Raw genomic sequence first — 17,686 nt, 5'->3', positions numbered from 1 at the left:
GGCGAGGACATAAGGGGCCCTTATGATCCCCTATTGCCCAGGGGCCCCATGAGTTGCCAGTCTGCCCCTGCTGCCAGCTAGTATGATTATATTCCTGGCCAGAGGCAGTGGTATTGTCCACCATAAAGCCACCAAGAATGATATGAATAGTACAGGGTGCAGCAACATAACTTTCTTTTTTCAAAACGCAATAAAACCCATTTTATGAATCAGAATTGTTTTTATTGTCTTTAATAATGTAGGTACATATCTAAAGTTCTGTTTTACACAGTTTTGAAAATCATATCAGGTAGGTGACGCCCCCCATTGTCCATACACTGAATAAGTGAATTCAGACCGGTATGTGAACATGTTGGAGGAATTTCCACGACTTGATGAATTGGACTTAGGGGACATTTGGTTCCAACAGGACGGAGCAACGGCTCACACTTCAAGAGCATAAATGGCTGTTTTAAGGGAACGCTTCCCAGAGCGCCTCATCTCAATTAGGGGCGATTTGGAGTGGCCAGCCCGCTCCCCCGATTTGGCCCCTTGCGACTTTTTTTTGGGTGTTTTTTTTTAAATCCCGCGTTTATGTAAAGCGTCCAAGGACCCTACAAGACCTGAAGGCCAACATCCGCGTATAAATTGCCAACATACCCACTGCTATGCTGGTAAGGGTCATGAAAAACGCCAGAAATCGGCTCATTCAGTGTATGGACAATGGGGGGCGTCACCTACCTGATATGATTTTCAAAACTGTGTAAAACAGAACTTTAGATATGTACCTACATTATTAAAGACAATAAAAACAATTCTGATTCATAAAATGGGTTTTATTGCGTTTTGAAAAAAGGAAGTTATGTTGATGCACCCTGTTTAATCTCTCTCTAAATGGAAAGATTTTTTTCTTGGTTGACTCTAACAGGGGAGTCTCTCCCTCCTTCTCTGTCTCATAATGTGACTGTTGCTCTTGCAGTATTGTAGCTTCTCTAGTGATATATCAGCTCTTTCAGAACATGGAGACAACATAACCACATATTTTGCAAGCACAGTACATGATACTGAGGTTTTATTTTTTTTTTCCTGGTAACATATTTTGGTGAGCGCATTTTTAGATCACGTCCACCATAAAGCCACCAGCAAGGATATGACTAGAATAATCTCTCTCTAAATGGAAAGGTTTTTACCTGTTTGACTCTGACAGGGGAAGGGACCTTCAAAGTGGTTGTAAATCCTTACATACAGGTGAAATTCGAAAAATTAGAATATCGTGCAAAAGTTCATTTATTTCAGTAATGCAACTTAAAAGGTGAAACTAATATATGAGATAGACTCATTACATGCAAAGCAAGATAGTTCAAGCCGTGATTTGTCGTCATTGTGATGATTATGGCTTACAGCTCATGAAAACCCCAAATCCACAATCTCAGAAAATGAGAATATTACATGCAATCAAAACAAGGATTGTACATAGAACAATGTTGGACCTCTGAAAAGTAGAAGCATGCGTATGTACTCAGTACTTGGTTTGGGCCCCTTTTGCAGCAATTACTGCCTCAATGCGGCGTGGCATGGAAGCTATCAGCCTGTGGCACTGCTGAGGTGTTATGGAAGACCAGGATGCTTCAATAGCGGCCTTCAGCTCTTCTGCATTGTTCGGTCTCAGGTCTCTCATCTTTCTCTTGGCAATGCCCCATAGATTCTCTATGGGGTTCAGGTCAGGCGAGTTTGCTGGCCAATCAAGCACAGTAATCCCACGGTCATTGAACCAGGTTTTGGTGCTTTTGGCAGTGTGGGCAGGTGCCAAGTCCTGCTGGAAAATGAAGTCAGCATCCCCATAAAGCTCGTCTGCAGAAGGAAGCATGAAGTGCTCCAAAATCTCCTGGTAGACTGCGGCGTTGACCCTGGACTTAATGAAGCACAGTGGACCAACACCAGCAGATGACATGGCTCCCCAAATCAACAGACTGTGGAAACTTCACACTGGACTTCAAACATCTTGCAGTGTGTACCTCTCCATTCTTCCTCCATACTTGGGGTCCTTGGGCCTCTCCATTCTTCCTCCATACTCTGGGTCCTTGGGCCTCTCCATTCTTCCTCAATACTCGGGGTCCTTGGGCCTTTCCATTCTTCCTCCATACTCGGGGTCCTTGGGCCTCTCCATTCTTCCTCCATACTCTGGGTCCTTGGGCCTCTCCATTCTTCCTCAATACTCGGGGTCCTTGGGCCTTTCCATTCTTCCTCCATACTCGGGGTCCTTGGGCCTCTCCATTCTTCCTCCATACTTTGGGTCCTTGGTTTCCAAATGAGATGCAAAAGTTGCTCTCATCAGAAAAGAGGACTTTGAACCACTGAGCAACAGACCAGGTCTGTTTTCTTTAGCCCAGGTAAGACGCTTCTGACGTTGTTTGTTGTTCAGGAGTGGCTTGACAAGAGGAATACGACACTTGAAGCCCATGTCCAGGATCCGTCTGTGTGTGGTGGCTCTTGATGCACTGACTCCAGCCTCGGTCCACTCCTTGTGAAAGTCCCCAACACTTTTGAATGGCCTTTTCCTGACAATCCTCTCCAGGCTGCGGTCATCCCTGCTGCTTGTGCACCTTTTTCTTCCACACTTTTCCCTTCCACATAACTTTCTATTAATGTGCTTTGATACAGCACTTTGGGAACATCTAACGTCTTTTGCAATTACCTTTTGAGGCTTTCCCTCCTTATGGAGGGTGTCAATGATGGTTTTCTGCACAACTGTCAGGTCAGCAGTCTTTCCCAAGATTGTGATTCCTACTGAACCAGACTGACAGACCATTTAAAGGCTCAGGAACCCTTTGCAGGTGTTATGGCTTAATGAGCTGATTAGAGTGGGACACTTTGAGCCGAGAATATTGCACCTTTTCACAATATTCTCATTTTCTGAGATTGTGGATTTGGGGTTTTCATGAGCTGTAAGCCATAATCATCACAATTATGACAAATCACGGCTTGAACTATCTTGCTTTGCATGTAATGAGTCTATCTCATATATTGGTTTCACCTTTTAAGTTGCATTACTTAAATAAATGAACTTTTGCACGATATTCTGATTTTTCGAGTTTCACCTGTATACCCAGTGAAGTGACTGGCCTCAGGTGATATACTGAGATAAAACAAATCCACCTGCATAGGTCGCACCTATTTATTTGCAGTCTTCTCTTCTCTACATCCATTCAAAGTGTGAAATCTATAAAACTCGTCTGAGAGTTGAGAAAAACAGGGAGGCGGAGAGCTGAAATTACCACTTTACAGAGCTCAGTGAGGAGTGCTCTGAGAACTGATTGGAGGGAAGAGACACCCCCCCCCCCCCCTCCACACAGCTCACAGAAAGTCCTCATGCACACTGGACGTTCTTACTGCTGATGTTTTTGGCTTTTGACGTTATTTTACGGGTTTTTTTTGTTTTTCTTTTTGTTTTTTTTCTACAGCTAGCATGTTATCCTACGTGTCCGTGCACACATAGACTGTAGTTAACGTCTTTTGGCAGGGACGTTTTTTGGCTTGGGGAAAAAAACCCAACTAGTGGGTTTCTATAGGAGTTTTTTAACTGTAAAAATGCTCTAACACTGCAAAACGTCGTTTTTGGACTTTTTTTTTTTTTTTACCAAAAACGTTACCAGCGTTATCAAAACATCCCGTGCGCATGGAGCTGAATAGAGCTAAGGTTGTCAATCTACTAGAGGTCCCTTCTCTGTCACCATTTTCTCTTGGTGTCAGGAAGACTTGTCAGAAGTGATGCATGCTGATCAGGTTTGCTGTTAGAAACCACAGGCCCCATAGAGCCAACCTGGCAGGGCCTTCCCCCAAAAAACACAGTTTTTCTGTTATGAATGAACACAGTGAATGATCTGTATTGATCATTCATTGTGTTCATTCAGAAAAGGAAGGGGCTGGTAAATGTGACATATTTGCTGGACCCTTCCCCCATTTTCCATCATGAAGGATGCTTGCAGCTTATGGTGAGAAACCGGCAGCACTGTAGGAATAGGGGCACTCAGGAGTGCCTGGGCAGCAGGGGGAAACATATGATGCACAGTGAGGGTGGTGGGTGCAGCAGGGGGACAGTTACTATAACTGATCACCTGTATGGGTCTCTCTGCAGCAGCTGGAAGCTAACCGGAGGGAGAGGAGAAGAATCTAGCTTTCAGCTGCTGCAGAGAGAGCCATACAGGGGATTGGTTCTAGTAATTGCCCCGCCCAACGTGACAATCACCTTTCCTGCCCACACATGTCTCAGCCAGTTGCCTGGGTCCCCCTGCTGGCCTGGGCCCTGTACAGGAGGACTGGTGGTACCCCTTTATCTACAGCCCTGATGCTGATAGCAATGGAATGAGGCAGCAGACAGAAATGACACTTAGAGCTCTGGATTGAGACAAGTACACCCTATATAGGGATATACTTTGTTCATACTTCATGTTTGAGGTTTACAACCACTTTAAAGCCATGCTCTGTCTCCCTATCTCTTTCCAAAACATTTATCTAAATTGGCATTCTTTATGGTTAGCTCTCTTTCTTCCAAATGTCCACCACATGGTTATCTTCAGTACCAGAGATTGCTGCCCATTCCAAAGAAGGAAGATTCCATCTTACCTGAGTGATGCCATATTATTAGAGCAATTGCCATGTGACTCTTATTTCATTAATCTCTAATGTCTGCTGCTCTTGTAACATTGTGGCTTCTCTGGTGACCTAGCAGCACTTTTTGGACCATTCTCTGATAACCAACACACCGAATGTTTTTGAACAATAATAAAATATAACAAATTTTCTTATTTGTCTGACTCTAATAGGAGAATTTCCAAAGTCGTTCTGTCTGCTAAATTCCATCATCCAATAATGTTTACACAAACATGATGGTTTTTTTTTTTCTGTTCCCTTGCATGTTATTGGGTATTTTTTGAAAAGTGAATTGTCACCACATTCATTAAACTCTAGGAGTATTTCCCACTTCACTTGCCATGTAAACGGCATATTTGTCTTTAAAAAATCAACCTAATTCAGGGATGTAGTTACAGGGGTCTCAATTGCGACCTGGCCCCATGCTGCAGGGGGGCCCATGCAGCTCCCCTGTATGCCTGGGTAGGAGGTGCGGCTGGAAAGGCTGCAAATAGAGGAACCGATCTCTCCATGTCCCTCCTGAAGTTGCTGAATGTCTGATAGAATGAGAGGAGAAACCGGTATTCAGTGGCAAGTGGAACATGGAGAGATTGGTTTCTACATATGCAGCCACTCCTTCTATCCAGCTTTTTTCTGCTGCCCCCGTGTGATCTCCACTCCCCCCCCCCGTGCTCTTTCCTGCCCCCCCCTCTTGTTCCCCCGCAGCTCTGCAGAGTTCCTCCCCTCCCATCTCCCATTGGCTGTGGGGGAGGCTGTCAGAATGAATAGTGGGGTAGGGGCCAGTAAATGTGTCATTTTCCAGCCCCTTCCTTTTCTGAATGGAGAGTCAGTGATCTGTACTGGTCACTGACGCTATCCATTCATAACTGAAACATAGTAAGCTGTATTTACTATGCTTCAGTTTGTGAATGAACAGGAGCCTCTGTACAGAGCTATTCCTGCCCATTCATTCAGTGTTACTGGGGCTGCGGAGGAGATTGAGGGCCCTGTCCTCAATCTCCTTTCACCATCTCAAAGGTGGAACATCAGAGGTCTCTGTAGACCCCTGATATCTCAACAAAGCCCCCCAACGGGGCTTCTAAAAAAAAATATAAAAAATAATAATGAAAAAATGGTTAAATTATGTAAAAAAAAAATAAGAAGAAATAAAATAACAGAAAAAAAACTGACACTAGTGGCAGAACTACCAAGATCACAAAGGTCTGAGACCAGGCCCTGGCGTTCCACCACTGGGTTCTGAGGGAAAGGCCTCATTGAGGTTCAGAGAGCTCTTCATGGTTTCTAGCACCAGGGCCCTGAAGGTTCTGGTTATGCCACTGACCTCACTGTATCATTCATCAGTATTCGTGGAAAAACTGGAAGGCCTGCTACCTGCCATGGCAATTTGTGTACTAACTCCATCAAGGAACCGGACTGTCCTGCAGAATGGGGGACACTGGGAACAATGCTGTATGCTTTTAGCTTTGTATCCTATGCTGGCCATTCACAAATCAATGACTCACAAGATCCAATGGTTTTGATTGTGTTTGTGAACTGTATTAGTATAAGTGTGTTTCTGATCTCGTTATTTTGTTGTCTTCTCAGATCTAAAAGTTGGTGAGGTGGCAGGCGAACCGGTGTACGCAGAGGTAGCTAGTAAGTGTATATCCATATTCATCTTATATATACAGTAAAAGTATTATTATTATACAGTATTTATAAAGTGCCAATAGTTCGCTCAGCGCTGTACATTACAGAGGGGGACAGAACATGTGACAGAACAATACCAATACAATGCAAAACATGAGGGGATTGAGGGCCCTGCTCTTTCGAGCTTACAATCTAGGAGGGGATGGTGGCACAGGAAGAGATAGCTGTGGGAGATGGAGTGGTAGGAAGAGTGGAGGAGGTCGGCAATCTAGCAGGGGGTGGGGTAGGCTTCCCTGAAGAGATGGGTTTTCAGGGTGCGCCTAAAGGAGAGGAGAGTAGGTGATAATCTGATGGGTTGGGGCAGGGAGTTCCAGAGGATGGGTGACACCCTGCAGAAGTCCTGGAGGCGGGCATGGGAGGAGGAGACCAGGGAACTAGAGAGAAGGAGGTCTTGTGAGGAGCAGAGTGTGCGTGTTGGGCGGTACTTGGATATTAGGTCAGTGATGTAGTTCGGGGCAGTATGGTGGACAGCTTTGTACGTCAGTGTTAGGATTTTGAATTTGATCCGTTGCGCAATCGGAAGCCAGTGGAGGGATTGGCAGAGGGGGGTGGCGGAGACAGAGTGGTTGGTGAGGTGAATGAGTCTGGCAGCCGTATTCAGGATCGACTGAAGCGTAGTAGCAATATTTCAAGAAGTCAAGGTGTCTTTGGCACAACTCTTACATTGGCTTAGGCATCTTTGTATTAAAGGGGCAGCACCAAATGTAATATTTAGGGTACGCCCACCTGAGTTTCAATGAGTCACTTCTAAGCTGCTAGTAATGCTCAGTAAAAGCCTATGCATTTTTCGGCCATTGCATTATGTAATGCTGACAGCTGTTTAATCCCGTTAATGGTCCACTGGGAGGAAGTAAAGGGCAGAAAGATCCTGAAAATGCAGAAGAGCACCCAGCACCTCCGTACAGTTACTCCCACAATTGCATTTATTTATTTTTTTTATTTCATTTTACTTTGTCTGGACACTTGAAAGAAAAAATAGCGGTAGATCTAGAACCTTTGAGAGGAGTCATTAGGCCTTCTAAAGCTCACATAAAGCATGACACCATCTTCTATTGAGCTAGTTTCTGACTGGTGAACGGTATTGTAAAATGTGTACACGAAATGGTAAATAGCGCCTTAGTAAAAAACAACAAGCTGCTATGCACAAGATAGGTACCAATGACCTATGGAGTAGACAATATATATATATGAAAGGTGCAGCGCTAGTAAGCAACAATTTATATGCAAAAGTCCCTGGTAAATCATAAACATATATATTGGGTAGTCCCGTAAATAAACATAAATAGTTGCGGTGACTTTGATATCCGTGTAGAGGTAGTAATGAAATGCGCACTCACCGGACGCGCATATTAAATGCGCTTTGTGTATAATTATCCTGCTGCCAGGTGGTGGGCGGTCTCCCCTCTATCGGATCCTAGGTGAGTAGTCCTTCTCCTCTAGAGGTCCCCTTATGTGGTCCTAGTGGGTGCTGTCACTATAAGTGGCCTGGGTGGTGAGTAGCGATCCGTTCTTGGAGTGGGTCTGCGGGCTAGAGCACTCCCCCAGGGGGCGACAAGAACACTCCCATAGTGTAGTAAGTTAAACCTCAAATTTATTAATTAATTAAATCAGGTGTATCAGATAAAAAGAATACAGCGTTGCAGACAGTAGTCTGTAAAGGAACTGACCAGCTGGTAAACAAAGATGGCCGCCGGAGCTCCACGTTGCTGCGGCGTGATGTCACGGCGTGGTGTGGCTCCTCCTGACGCGTATCGTGCTCAAGCACGTCTTCAGAGGGGGGTATTGTAAAATGTAAAACATTATTCAGAAGAAGTGTTCCGTATGCTGCAGTCAATGACGCATGGGGTTTAGAAGCAAGCTGTAAAAGATGGTGATGATACACGCCAACTCTACTAAAAAGTCTATAAAAAGGTTTGCTTTTGCTTGAGCAGCTCATATGGATGTCAAAAATAATGTTCTTTAACATTTCATAGAGTCGCATCATTAGTCATTGGGGATAAATCTTGGTTTGCCAAATTGGACCCTGAGACCAAGCAATAAAACAGGGCTTGCCATTTAAGCTAAGTTAGGAAACAAACCGCTTTTATAAATGCGGTCCTTTGCCACTAGAAGTATTGATTGGAAATTAGGCTGAAATGCATCATAGGTTTGGCCAACAGTCACCAGAAAGTTGTCTGCATTATTCCTTAATTTCCTGATTGAAATATTGTACTATCTATCTATTACCCATGCATAGAACAGATTTAATGTTTTTGTGATATTATTTTTTTTTTTTCAATGAAATTCAATTTTTCTGCATTGTTGAAGTTGAATCACATGCTGCCTTCTTATATCTCTGGGACTCCAGTGGTGAAATGTCTCCTCTAAAATTGCCAGGTCCGCCCATAGTCAGTTGCCATTACAAAATCAAAAACTCTTTTTCTTGCTTGCATGTCCATAATACAATTTGGTTGCTGAGCTGCATCATAATGACACCATCAAAGGAAGTCCATCTCAAACAAAATTCCAAATATCTAGTAGTAGTAGTAGTAGTAAATCCAATCCAGCTGAACTTACAGAATACTCTTGAAAACGTTACACCATTCATCCTGGGAAATTCTTCATTTACAGCGTTTGTAGGGTTTTGCCTGTCATTTAAGTAAAGTGTACATAAACTTTAAAAAAACAATTTCTATTAAAAAAAAAAAAGTCTAGAAGTATCAATGGTGTGTTAACAGCACTGTAAAAAAAATCTACCTTTGTCATAGCACTGCATTTCCTGTGCCTTGACACTTCGGGGTTTATTTACTAAACCTGGTTGACTCAGAATCTTGGGCACCTGTGCATGGTAGCCAATCAGCTTCTAACCTCAGCATGTTCAGTTAAGCTTCAGCAATAAAACCTGGAAGCTGATTGGTTTTTATGCAGAAGTGGACAAGATTCTGAGTCAACCAGGTTTAGTAAATAAACCCCTTCTTGTCATGAGCCTCATAGCTGTACCTCTGCATAATAGGAGCTAAAGCATTGACTGGTCTCATAATATTTTTGGTGAGATTTGGTGATACTACTGTACTGCTCACTGTTTTCCTTGCTGTGAAGGAAGCTGTACCTGAGAACCTGCAGTGCAAGGATCTCCCTGCTCCTGCTTCATCCATTCTGTGGAACTCTACTTGTTCCACCTCTCCTGCTTCTTAACTATTCCCCCAACAGTCAATTAGGGATCATGGGTTGTGGCATGAGGAAGCAAATCCCTGCTTTTCTACCAAAATGGTCAACTCCAGGCATGAGCCATAGCACAGACTATGGTATGGTAAGTAAGCCATATGGAAAATATTAACTTCAGAGAGCATACAGGCATTAGTGGTGTCTAGTCATTTGCACTCTGCCTTCCTTTTGTTTTTGGGGCACAGTTTACACAGTTGAGGTCTTCTTTAGATCCTTATAAACCATCCAGTATCTAATAAACCATCCAGTATCTATTAAACAATAACTGTAATATCATATTTTAGGAACAGGTAGAACAGCCTTTCTCAACCCTTTTAATATAAAATACCTTTTAGGTCTCGGGGAGCCCCTGCTAATAAGTGCTGTATCTACAGCTCAGAGTACATTGTTTTGATGGTCACTAGGAAGAGTGCACCTTATATTTTTGGTCATTGGGAGGATCCCCCCCTTATAGAAGGCTAAAAAGATCAGAGGTTACTCATGTTAGAGGAAGAAATATCTTACTGATCAAGGAACTCCTAGAAACCTTTAGAAGGAAACCTAGAATTTCACAGATCCCTGGTTGAGAAAAGCTGAAGTAGAGTTTTCAGTTGACTTTGACTTGCTATTACTTGACATCCGGTGGAGTGGTTGAGAAAAATTTATAGGGGTGAATGAATGGAAATATCTTATGGAAGCAGCTATTCCTTGATGCATTGTCCTTGGGTCATGAAAGTGGGAACCAACCTACTAATTCAGCATGTAGACCACAAGTTTGGAACCTAAAGCTGAAATAGACAACTTGGAGGTGTCTGGCAACTGCAGTCTCAAAGAGATTTAAAAAGTCGGCTGGTAATTCTTCCTGCCACAATAACAGTTTTGGGTGGACTTGGCTAGAAAATGTTTTTTGCTTTATTGCTTACTGTTTTGTTTTTTTTTTTTCTCCCACTTTTGCTTTCTGCAGAATGCGACCATTCTAAGGATTGGTGAGTATTTAGAGTTCCTAACACAACATCACAGTGCACAAAAAATGTTTTTTATTCGTCATAAGAAGGAACTTGTTTGGTGATGAAAAAGCAGCTTCAAGAGCAATATAACAATGTTTTGCAAGGTAATTGGGATTTGGCAACAGGGAACGGAAACAAGTTAAATTTAGGTTTAGTCACATTGGCAATACAATTGAGAAAAACATGACTAAGGCACAACAGATGTCGTCATACCCATGTGATAATGACCGCTATGCTGCCCTAAACCCTTAACCCCAATTAAACTGCAATAACCACCCCAATTAAACTGCGATAACCACCACATTTTTGGAGTACAATTGGCCATAGTGGCCATTTATTAACAATTAACCAAATATAACAAACATTCCTTAAAACAGAAACCTGATAAATAATACCGTATCAATCAACATAAGGTTGCTGATCTTTGGAGGCACTAAGTATCAAACGGCCACTTTGTATCTGCATAACTACTTACATGGACCCCCAACTGCATCACACTGGCTTGGGGACAAACTCAACTATCGGTAGATACTTCTCTCTTAAACTTTCCAGTTTACCCAAATAACTTGCATTCCACAGGGGACTCCATACCTTAGATGGATCCCTAATATGATAATCACAAGAGATTTTAAGGAGATGCCTCCAAAGACCTCATCCGCTTTGCCAGTATGACCAGCCAATGAAACCTGATCCAACACAAGGGGCGGGAGGGCAGGAACTTTCTTCTATGATGGCTCTACTCTGGATGCTGGGGGAAAAAAACTATCCCACCTGGAGGACCCCCTACAGCCCCTACTCCCACAGTGAATCCACCAATCGCCGTAAGTGCCTACCTTCTATTATTCCAAATGAATCCTAACACTCTTTGATTCCCGTTTCCCAGTCATGTTAGCCCTTCGCTTTTTTTTTTCTGTTACTTGCTTCGGGTTATACTATACACCGATTAGAGATTCCCTCCATTGCCCACAGAGATTCACAAAAAAGCAGCTAACCTGTCATTGAGTATAATCCACCACCTTTCTTTATGCTACGATTTTTAATTTTTTTTTCTTTTACATTTTGGTACTAACCAATTATTAAACCTCTACACACAGTAAGGTGCATCAAAATTTACAACCTTTTGGAAAACTCCAGCTTGATGCAGATGGGCGCCAGGCTCTGTCGCAATGCTAGTGCCCCAGGAAATGGTGCAGACATTAGACTAGTGCAGGGGTGGCCAACCTGCGGCTCTCCAGCTGCTGCAGGACTACAAGTTCCATCATGCCTCTGCAAGTCAGTAACTTCCCATCTTTGCAATGCCTCATGGGAAATGTAGTTCCACAACAGCTGGAGAGCCACAGGTTAGCCACCCCTGGACTAGTGCTACAGAATGAGCATTTTACAGGGCAGATTCAACAAAGAAGCCATTGATCATTTGTTATATGTTTAGATAGAATAATGAAGACTCCAACCCTCTATCAAGTTTTTTTTTTCTATTGCTGTTCGTGTCCTCATTGGGAAGATTCCGCCCTCTTCTTTTTGTATTTGTGACCATTGTTATTGCGACAGAAAATGAGGGGAAATCAAAATTTTTTGAAATTTTCTCAAAACAAGTTAATGGCAAATCTTCCAGTGGGGATACCATTTCTAGAGATTGCAAATTCCCCCATACTTTGGGAGATTTCATTTGACTTCCCACTATGTTTCTGGGAAAGGAAGTGAAGGGACATTTCCATAATGGTAAACGGCAAAAATAAAATATCCTGGCAGGAGTTTTAACCCTTCCCTACAAGATTTTGAAAAAACGTTATTCTGGCTATAGATATACTTTAATTGATTCATTCAATTGCAATCTTTGGGGATACATTGTTTTTACTGGTGTCATGAGAAGGAGGAGTTTGTAGGACCCCTTCTTTTTTTTTTTTTTTTTTTTTTTTGCAGTCGTCTGGTTTGGAACATTCAACCAAGGTGATACAAGCCTCTGTGCTTGAAGTGCCGGACAGGTGTATTTGGAACTCACATGTGATTTAAAGGAAGCATGCTTAACAAAATAGGCAGTGAAAAAGGAGCCAGATACCAGCAGATAAATCTGTGGGTGTGCAATGAGTGAATTGGTATGGACCTTGCTTATCTAGTCATCTATAATTTTGAGATTAAGTACTGTGATAAGGAAAGTGAAGAAATCTATAAATTTCAGTCCTGGAGATTGAACCTCCTGTCCTGGAGACATTCTAGTCATTGGCAGGTGCCATTTTGAAGATAGGCTGGTCATTGGGGTCCATGTTGTCAGAGGACATAATGGTTTGGGCACTAAATAAGGCAACAAGAGACAGACATCTGAAGTTGAGTATTACAGATATTCATCTGATGTGAATTTGCCTTGGTTGAACTGTGGCATCGACTGGTTAACAGGCAGCAACGTCCTTGATCACCAGTCCAAGTTCATAACCGTTTTGTTTAAGTATTCTTTAGAAAAGGGGTAATGTTCTGTAATGTCTGTAATGCCATCAAAGAAACTGTCAAAGACCACCTAGTTCCAGCAAAGACCGTAGTCGGTTTGTAATTTGTGATATCACTGATCTTACTCTCCCAGTGCTGGATATAGATTTTTTTTTTTTCATGAAAAATTTCCAAACTTTAGACACAAGGACGTCACAGAAGTTGAACTGTATGGGGACTAGTGAATCTCAATCTACAGCAAAGAGTGCCAGCATTAGCAAATCTAATACGTAATGACATTAAGCTGAAATTGAATATTATTTATGTAGTGTTCCCCCTAAAGAGCCGCTGGTGAACTTTGTTCTATTTCTCCACTCAGAGCACACACAGCCAGGTACACAGCATTTTCTTCACTCTTCTAATGGCTCCAAGGAACAGTCTAGGAGTTTCCTTCTAGATATTTATTGGGAATGTTGAACTTGGATAGGGCATGGAATACCACAAAAATTGAAAAGGACAACTTGAGAACTCCTTAATTATCTTTCTGAATTGCACCAAAAGAATGTCCCACTGAATCTTTATGCTGACAGTGACTAGTACTCCTTCCAGAGATTAAAAGCTGCACACAGTTACTGACTTTCCAGCACTGGGGTCATTTACTCACACAGCCACAGGATCATCAGTTGCCTCCTTCCAATACCCATCAGGTTCTTCTCAGTGAGTGAGATGAGGATTCACACCATCATAGGACAGCTGGACTCTTTCTCACCAACTTCCTCCTAGCTCTCTTCAGTGAGCATCTCCAGACCCAACTTGATTCTAGGACTTATATCTGTGAATAGCCCCCCACCCCAGCTAAGCCTAGCAGGGACATCAGTGTTTTTCTGATGGCTCCTCTTAGACTTCTGTACCAGGGGCAGAGTCCCTGCACATGGGGTGCTCCCTGCGGACCAGGCCTCAAACTGTTTTTATGGGCTCCTCAACCACCTACTGGGCACACCTCCCCAGGGATTGGCTGGAGTCCTATAAATATCCAGGCTTCCAGCTGTATTCTCCCTTGATGAAGTCACGTGTTGAACGTGACGCAACGCGTTGGTACGTGGGGAGGAGCTTCTGGCAAACGCGGTGACGTCATTTCCGGCGTGAGGGCCATATTGGATCACCCTGTGTATTACCCATGCAGTACACCCATAGCATGTGGTAGGAGGCTGGAATATTCGTTTTTTATGTGAGTGGAAATCTATTTTATACCTATTGCTGAATAAAATACTGGTTGCACTATGGAGGGTCTCTGCTTGTGTCTCACTATGACCCTGGGAGGAGCTGGCTGCTAAACTGGTGGATGCTGGAGGTGGAAGGCGACACCTAGAGAGGGATCCATACTGGTAGGATCGTGTGATCCTGAAAGCGTGCTGGCCCTTTGGGGTCTAAGGAAGGAGGTGAGGGGGCATTTTGGCCGTTAAGGATTGTCACGTGTGAATCACACGCACTGCACATTATTTTTGCATGAAGAGTGGAGTGTGAAGATCATCATTAAGCATTGCATCATCATTATTACTACAAATTTTTTAGACTTTTCTCGTATTTGAGTTTTGGTTCATCTTTTTTGAGCACTATATGTGTGTTGTCACTTTATTATTATTATATATGATATATTTGTGACTTTTTTGCACTAGATATTCCCCATGAGGGAATACACGCATGTCACTTTATATTTATTGAGGACTTTTGATTTTTTGTAGGGGTGTATTGAGAGTTTTTTATTGTATCACGTATTCATTGGATATTTATTTTGATTTATTAGCGCTACACTTTAAATTTATTTTTCTGATCATTCACTTATTTTGGGTATAAGTTTAGTGTCAGCAGCTTGTGATTTAAGGTAGGAGTCCATGTGAGCGCAGGAGGTTTTTTGAATTATCTTTAAATTTACCTACCAGCCTACAGTACACTAGGAGTGTGCTACATCTAGTACTTTTAATGTGGTGATATTTTTCAGTTAGTTAAAAAAAATTGTAGCTCAAAGAGGTTGAATTCCCCATCAATGATTATTGGACTTCAGCAACCCAAACTAACTGCATTGACCTATAAGATCAAGTAATATGAGCAATGTTTTTGCAAACAGACGCTTTCATTTGTTGTTTTGTGCCCCCATTTTTTGCCACTGTCTTACTTCTTATGACTCCATGTAAGTTATCCATATTTTGACCCTGTTTTTTTCTCTTTAGATCTTATGGAAATTCCATTGCAGAATGCCTGCACCCCTCATCCTCAAATCCTTTGCTCGACCTCCAAAATCAAAAATAGCCGAAAACCACCACCAAAGTTGTCTGCTCAGTGCAAGCTCCCAGATCCTCTGCAAGGGACTTGCTACCCAAATTCTCCTTCTTGTATATTTTATAGCTTCTGCTTATTGCCTAAAATGATCTTCTAAAGTCCAGCTGTTCAAAATCTTTATCAGCCATTTCAGTTGGTTTTATTTAAAGGAATTCTCCTGTCAGCAACCAAAGCCCGCAGGTGCTTTGACACTTGTGTATAGTAACATGGACACCTTTTACCATAAGCTGCTCTTGTATTGACACCTCTGATATCATCTATTCAGAAGCAGCAAGGTTGAATGAGAGCCATTTTATCTGAAGACGTTGTCTTTAGCCCTTAAAAGAACTAAAATAATAAATGGTCTTAAATTTGCCTACAAGGGGGCTGCAGGAGTGGTAAGACCCCTTTGGTGTTACTAACCCCATAGTAACCAATCTAGTATGTATACAGGGACTCAACATCCAATTCCCATTTGATCCTTGTTCTGTTCAATGCAGGCCAAGCAGAGTTACTCTAATAGTGGTCATAGTTAGGCAATCACTACCAAAAGTCCAAATGCTGTCCATGAGTTTTAGAGGAACATCATACCAAGAGTCCAAATGTTGCCCATAAGGTCTAGAGTAGCATCATACCAGGCGTTCAATTGCTGTCCACAAGGTCTAGAGAAGCATCATACCAGGAGTCCAAATCTTGCCCACAAGGTCTAGAGTAGCATTATACCAGGAGTTCAAATGTTGTCCACAAGGTCTAGAGGAGCATCATACCAGGAGTTCAAATGTTGTCCACAAGGTCTAGAGGAGCATCAAACCAGGAGTCCAAATCTTGCCCACAAGGTCTAGAGAAGCATCATACCAGGTGTTTAATTGTTGTCCACAAGGTCTAGAGAAGCATCATACCAGGAGTCCAAATCTTGCCCACAAGGTCTAGAGTAGCATTATACCAGGAGTTCAAATCTTGCCCACAATGTCTATAGTAGCATCATACCAGGAGTTCATATGTTGTCCACAAGGTCTAGAGGAGCCTCATAACTACTTCTCCCCAGTTTTTATAACTATATGAACTAAAGAAAGTCATAAATTCCCTTTCGATACTTTTTGATTTTGTATTGTCCACTGACTGGACCTATAGAAGGAGTTTTATTGAAAATGGGACAATATAGAGATTTTTTTGCATGAGATAGGAAAGGCCAGTGATCAGATATTCGTACCTGCCACTTTTATTTTTTACTTTGGTTGATAGGATCTATAGAACCCTTTAGCCAGCACACCACTCAGTGTCTACAGGCAGTAAGCACCACCTCAATCACAAACGTATAGAATGATATCCATTTGCCATCTCTAACAGGCTGAGATAGATGACAGTACACTGCTGCTGTTGACCCAGTCCACAAAAACTGGTGAGCTGAACCACCTAACAGTATCGAATATTCTGTGATTATAGTTGTGATGTCCCCCCACCAAGGAGTCTTACTCCTCCTGCAGTAGCCCCACTTACCTAAAGCTCGTTTCATATCTGAGAGCTTCTTTGAACTGTTTCTGAGTTGCTTTGAGCTGCTTCCAGTTGCTTCTGCATTCACATTGATGTCTATGGAGAGGTAGTGCAGCTCCAACACAAATGACTGTATACATTGGACTTACCTTGCTGCAATCTCAGTTATAAAAAATAAATGTCCACACAGGCAAAAATATTATTTTAGAATCGCATCAGTAAAGTGAATGGAAATAGGAAGCAGAAATCTCTCCTTAGGGTTGTTACAAGCCGGTAGGTGATTTATCATGCCCACCTCTACACAGAAATGACATGTCAGTTTTTAATGGACTGACCCTTTACCAATTGAGGCATTTGCAATGCTATCTCCCTGACAGCTGGAGTGAAAGAATCATTCTATCCTTTGTATAATATACAAGCTGCGAAAAAGTTACACTACCCACCTCCCACTGCTCTTTCTTCTGCATTCCTCACACCATGTAATCTGTGAAATGAAAGCATGCATAACTGTTTAATTCTCCAGTATAATTGTGCCAAATCATCAGATTCACACCCAGCGCCATCTTTCTTGTGATCGTGTCCTTACAAAACCAGCACAGCGCTTTACATGGAAAATTAAGGCACGAAACGCACAATAAATATTGGTATATGTATCATTGTAATCTGATCCACAACAAATAAACATATGCAATGTAGCCGGTATTGTCTTCTTAATTTTTTTCGCCGATCGAGAAACAAAAATGAAGAGGACTAAAAGCTTGAATTGTTCCGAAATGTCCTGAAGGTTTGTTAAAGCTGAACTCCAGGCAGATAGAAGGCTATAATTAACAACATAATATTAGGTGAAACTGTGAAAACAGCAACACCATAAAAAAAAGTTTTTTTTTGGTTTTTGTTTTAGATAGAAGGTGAAACATGTCAGAAGCAGGGGCGGACTGACAACTCATGGGGCC

At 42.3% G+C, this 17,686-nt stretch overlaps 1 long non-coding RNA gene across 1 annotated transcript in view; it reads left to right on the top strand.

The window, feature by feature from the left end:
- The window catches only part of LOC149462140 (uncharacterized), a 52,306-nt gene extending 34,878 nt beyond the window's left edge, over positions 1-17,428 (top strand). The window contains exons 7-9 of the long non-coding RNA XR_016312712.1: positions 6,214-6,264; positions 10,466-10,487; positions 15,155-17,428. This is a non-coding gene — a long non-coding RNA (uncharacterized LOC149462140). The remainder of the gene's footprint in view (positions 1-6,213; positions 6,265-10,465; positions 10,488-15,154) is intronic.
- Positions 17,429-17,686: the final 258 nt, after the last annotated feature.

Source organism: Staurois parvus, unplaced genomic scaffold (genome assembly GCF_062004578.1).
Source record: "Staurois parvus isolate SC_StPar_1 unplaced genomic scaffold, SC_StPar_1.0 ptg000184l, whole genome shotgun sequence".
Taxonomy (NCBI): domain Eukaryota; kingdom Metazoa; phylum Chordata; class Amphibia; order Anura; family Ranidae; genus Staurois; species Staurois parvus.
Note: the sequence above shows the minus strand (reverse complement) of the source record. Positions and strands in the feature narration are given on the sequence as shown.